This window comes from Salvelinus sp. IW2-2015, unplaced genomic scaffold (genome assembly GCF_002910315.2).
Source record: "Salvelinus sp. IW2-2015 unplaced genomic scaffold, ASM291031v2 Un_scaffold2413, whole genome shotgun sequence".
Taxonomy (NCBI): Eukaryota; Metazoa; Chordata; class Actinopteri; order Salmoniformes; family Salmonidae; genus Salvelinus; species Salvelinus sp. IW2-2015.
In genome coordinates this window covers 93,029-99,238 of record NW_019943734.1, presented here as the reverse complement: position 1 = coordinate 99,238, position 6,210 = coordinate 93,029, and positions in this window count along the sequence as shown.

Sequence of the window (6,210 nt, the reverse complement as noted above, 5' to 3'; positions counted from 1 at the left end):
CAGTGCGTATTTCCATCACGTGTCACGACTGTGATTTATTATGGGGTTAAAACACGTGCATACACCCACACACAGGCACACACACAAACACATAGTCACACAGGTACAGGTTATAGTGCGTGGCAGTAAGGTTAACCTGAACAACGTATATCACAAGCATCAGGATTATCAGATACCCTCTCTTCAAAATGAACACTTTTTATTACCATTCGCAGATTTTTCTATTTTCTCATTAAGACTTCAAGCACCAGTCTCTTGAACATAGCGTGACCCTGGGTAATACGTTAACTCCAGATTATTTTAATAATCATTCTTGTAAAGTTAAATCTCATTGAAGCTCTCTTTATCTACAGGAACAGCATTGAGCAGAATTGACCTGAGCTCAACACAGTGAAATCATGACCCTAGCAGGTAAGCACTTATCTCCATATACACAATACCTTCATGAAACCCCAAATGTACCTCCAACAAAGGCCATTAATGCTGACACTGCTTAACCTGAGACATAATTTAGACACAACAAAACATAAGTATGTATACTTATTTATAATATAAAATAACATTGCCCTATACCTTCATATTATACTCCTTGTGTACCTCCAATAGAGATCCTACATTGGAAACATAACTTCAACATAATATATGCCATTTTCTGTAAACGATACATAAGGCCTTTCATAATACCACCAATGTAGGTAATGAACCATTACACTGCATGTACTGTAGCTACTGTGTTAAGCCATGTTTGGGAGGTGTTATATTCAGCTGTAAACTAATGAGTTGGGGACGATGCTTTGTATATTTTTGGGGGTAGGCTGGGTTGATATTAGTCTAGCCTAGCCAGGTGCCGTAGTTTGGGTGTTGGCTAGGTTTACACTGTCAGAGACACACTGTACTGTACAGTGGACTACAGTGGCTTGCAAAAGTATTCATCCCCCTTGGCATTTTTCCTATTTTGTTGCCTTACAACCTGGAATTAAACTAGATTTTTTGGGGGGGKTTWWYMWTTKRWTTWMMMMAMMWKSCYWMCMMYTTKRARRWKSMAAAWWWKKTTWWTTKKKRAAMMARMMARRAAWWARRMMWAAAAATACAGAAAACTTGAGCATGCATAACTATTCACCCCCCCCAAAGTAAATACCTTGTAGAGCCACCTTTTGCAGCATTTACAGCTGCAAGTCTCTTGGGGTATGTCTCTATAAGCCTGGCACATCTAGCAACTGGGATTTTTGCTCCAGCTCCTTCAAGTTGGATGGGTTCCGCTGGTGTACAGCAATCTTTAAGTCATACCACAGATTCTCAATTGGATTGAGGTCTGGGCTTTGACTAGGCCATTCCAAGACATTTAAATGTTTCCCCTTAAACCACTCGAGTGTTGCTTTAGCAGTATGCTTAGGGTCATTGTCCTGCTGGAAGGTGAACCTCCGTCCCAATCTCAAATCTCTGGAAGACTGAAACAGGTTTCCCTCAAGAATTTCCCTGTATTTAGCGCCATCCATCACCCTTCCATTCTGACCAGTTTCCTAGTCCCGCGTGCAAAAAACATGCCCACGCATGATTCTGCCACCACCCATCTTCACTGTGGATGGTGGTTCTCAGAGTGATGAGAGGTGTTGGTTTGCGCCAGACATAAACCTTTCCTTGATGGCCAAAAAAGCTCAATTTCTCCATCTGACCAGATACCTTCTTTATCTTCATTTTTTTCTTGAAGTAAATGTTCTGCCCTTCCGTCGCAGCTCTAGTGGTACGCTTAAAAACGTGGTCCTAATGGACAACTCCAATCTCCGCTGTGAGCTTTGCAGCTCCTTCGGGTTACTTGGTCTCTTTGTTCCCTCTGATTAATATGCCCTCCTTGCCTGGTCTAGTTGTTGGTGGGCGGCTCTCTCTTGGCACGTTTGTTGTTGTGCCATATCTAACGTTTCTAATAATGGTTTAATGGTGCTCCGTGGGATGTTCAAAGTTTATGATATTTTTATAACCCAAACCTGATTGTACTTCTCCACAACTTTGTCCCTACCTGACCTGTTTGTAAGCAGCTCCTTGTCTTGCATGATGCCTCTGCTTGTGTGCCGCCTTCTTAGTGTGTTGCAATCTCTGAGCGTTCAAGAAACAGGTGATATAACTGAATCATGTGACAGATCATGACACTTAGATTGCACACAGGTGGACTTTATTTAACTAATTATGTGACTTCTGAAGGTAATTGGTTGCACCAGATCTTCATAGCAAAGGGGATGAATACATATACATGCACCACTTTTCCGTTTTCTATATTTTATTTTWAAAAATTGAAACAAGTTATTTTTTCCATTTCACTTCAACAATTTGGACTATTTTGTGTATGTCCATTACCTGAAATCCAAATAAAAATCKATTTAAATTACAGGTTGTAATGCAACAAAATAGGACAAACGCCAAGGGGGATGAATACCATTTGCAAGGCATTGTAGGCTAGGCTACCTAGAACAGAGATATTGTGCAGTGGCCTAGGTTAGGTTAGGCTACCTAGAGCAGAGGTATTGTGCAGTGGCCTAGGTTAGGTTAGGCTACCTAGAGCAGAAGGATTGTGCAGTGGCCTAGGTTAGGTTAGGCTACCTAGAACAGAGGTATTGTGCAGTGGCCTAGGTTAGGTTAGGCTACCTAGAGCAGAAGGATTGTGCAGTGGCCTAGGTTAGGCTAGGCTAACTACAGCAGAGGGATTGTGCAGTGGCCTACAGTTTTAAACAAATCTAAATATATTTTATATTCTTCAAAGTAAACACCCTTTACCTTGATGACAGTTTTGCACACTCTTGGCATTCTCTCAACCAGCTTCATGAGGAATGCTTTTCCAACAGTCATGAAGGAATTCCCACATATGTTGAGCACTTGTTGGCTGCTTTTTCTTCACTCTGCTGTCCAACTCATCCCAATCCATCTCAATTGGGTTGAGGTCGGGGTGATTGTGGAGGCCAGGTCATCTGATGCAGCACTCCATCACTCTCCTTCTTGGTCAAATAGCCCTTACACAGCCTGGGGGTGTGTTTTGGGTCATTGTCCTGTTGAAAAACAATTGATAGTCCCACTAAGCACAAACCAGATGGGATGGCGTATCGCTGCAGAATGCTGTGGTAGCCATGCTGGTTACGTGTGCTTTGAATTCTAAATAAATCACCGACAGTGTCACCAGAAAAGCMCTCCTACACCATCACACCTCCTCTTCCATGCTTCACGGTGGGAACCACACATGCGGAGATCATCCGTTCACCTACTCTGCGTCTCACAAAGACACGGCGGTCGGAACCAAAAATTTAAAATTCATACCCCTTGACTTTTTCCACATTTTATTACATTAGAGCCTTTTTCTAAAATGTATTAAATAAAACAATTTCCTAAACAATMTACACACAATACCTCATAATGACAAAACGATAACTGTTTTTTCAAAGTTATTGAAAATATAAAAACATAATAAAAATGAAATACCTTATTTACATAAGTATTCAGACCCTTTGCTATGAGACTCGAAATCTAGCTCAGGTGCATCCTGTTTCCATTGCTCATCCTTGAGATGTTTCTACAACTTGATTGGAGTCCACCTGTGGTAAATTCAATTGATTGATCATGATTTGGAAAGGAACATACCCCACACGCTGTCTTGATGTTAAGGTCCCACAGTTGATCAGAGCAAAAACAAGCCATGAGTAGAAGTCAGAGCAAAACAGGATTGTGTCGAGGCACAGATCTGAAGGTACCAAAAGATTTCTGCAGCATGAAGGTCCCAAAAACACAGTGGCCTCCATCATTCTTAAATGGAAGAAGTTTGGAACCACCAAGACTCTTCCTAGAGCTGGCGCCCGGCCAAACTGAGCAACTGGGGAAGAAGGGATCGGGAGGTGACCAAGCACCTGATGGTCACTCTGACAGAGCTCCAGAGTCCTCTGTGGAATGGGAAACCTTCCAGAAAGGACACCCACTCTGCAGCACTCCACCAATCAGGCCTTTATGGTAGAGTGCCAGAGGAAGCCACTCCTCAGTAAAAGGCACATGACAGGCCTGCTTGGGTTTGCCAAAAGGCACTTAAAGACTCTCTCAGACCATGAGGGAAACACGATTCTCTGGGTCTGATGAAACACCAAGATTGAACTCTTTGGGCTGAATGCCAACGTCTGGGAGAAACCTGGCGGCACCATCGCTCATACGGTGAAGCTGTGGTGGCAGCATCATGCTGTGGGGATGTTTTCCAGAGGCAGTGATGGGAGACTAACGATTGCAGGGAAAAAACATAATCAGCAAAGTAAGAGAGATCCTTGGTGTGAAAACCTGCCCAGAGGCAGGACTCAGAGGTTCACCTTCCAACAGGACAACACCCTAAGCACACAGCCAAGACAGGCAGGTGTGCTTCGGGACAAGTCTCTGAATGTCCTTGAGTGGCCCCGCCAGAAGCCGGACTTGACATGAACATCTCTGGAGAGACTGAAAAATAGCTGTCCAACCTGACAGAGCTTGAGAGGATCTGCAGAGAAGAATGGGAGAAACTCCCCAAATACAGGGGTTCAAGCTTGTAGCTCATACCCAAGAAGACTCGAGGTGTAATCGCTGCCAAAGGTGTCAACAAAGTACTAAGTAAAGGTCTGAATACTTTATGTAAAATGTGAATATTACCATTTTATTTTAAACATTTGAACATTTCTAAAAATCACGTTTTCCTTGTTTATGGGTATTGTGTGTGATGGTGATAGGGGGAGGGAATCGAACTAATGTTAATACATTTTAGAATAAGTGTATGTCACTAACTAAAAAATGTGGAAAGTAAAGTGTCGATAGCTCTAGGCACTATTGACAGTATAGGAATCAGCAATTATATAAACATAGGTTACGTTTCCTGAGTTGCCGCTCTGCGTACAACGAAGCAGAATGCAACAGACAAAAAAGAATCACTGGGAAAAACAGTAGATAGAGAGCACCCAAAAAATAAATATTAGATACATTAAAATATTTGCAATTTTACAGAAATGACAAACACATTGTCACTCAATTCAGTACTTCCTTTAGTTCCATGGAATCAACCTGTTTTTCCCCAGTTACATTAAAAACCAGGAAAATCAGGAGAGTTGCCTGCTGATTATAGACCCATACTTTTAATAAATTGTGACAATTAAAATAATTTTAAAATAATAATGAAAGATTTATAAAAGCAATTAAAATGGCAAAAGTTCTTAACCAGACTTGATAACATATTGTCAACGGTTCTGACCATAGTCTTTTGTGTTTTTCTTTGTTTTAGGGTTGGTCAGGACGTGAGCTGACGTGGGCATTCTATGTTGTGTGTCTAGTTTTCACGTGTTCTATGTTTGGCCTGATATGGTTCTCAATCAGAGGCAGGTGTTAGTCATTGTCTCTGATTGGCGGAACCATATTTAGGTAGCCTGTTTTGTGTTGGGTTTTGTTGGTGGTTGTTTTCTGTCTTGTGTCTCTGCCACCAGATAGGACTGTTTCGCGTTTTCACGTTTTGTTGTTTATGTATTTTGTAGTGTTCAAGTTTATGGTCTTCATGATAACATGTTATGAACATTGGCTACGCTGCGGCTTTGGTCCTTCTCCTTCGTCCACAGAAGAAAAGCCGTTACACATATCAACCAAAAAGGGTTATAAAAATGACACTTACAAATACAAGAACATTGTTTCAGTTTAATACAATATGCAAAAAAAAACAAAGATATACATATTATCATAAGGGCTGGTTGATGCCGAAGGCTTCGGACCATCTTGAATGGCCATTTTCTATTCAAAAACTTTGGAAGCTTTTTACTTTCCAGCTGAAAATAATACATTTTTTAATAAAAATATTATATAATGCCAAAAAAAAATATAAACACAAATAACACGTTATCTGATGAAATTGCTTTAGAAAGGGGGCCACCACGGACAGGCGATGTCCCGTCTCCCCTCTCCTGTTTTGCACTTGGGCATATTTAAAACCGCTTGCAGAAGAAAAAGTTCAGGGACCCAAACAGTAACAGCTATCAAGTATTGGCAAACATGAACGTAAACATGTTGTGCAGGATGATCTCACGATATACCTGACTAATATTAAAAAAACTTTAAAGCCCCCTTGGCTGAAAAAAAAAATCGGATACTTTTAAATCTCAGAATCTTTTATTCGTGTCTATTTTCCAATGGATAATGCTTAAGAACATTAATAAACTTTATAGTTAAGAAACAAATTCTCTT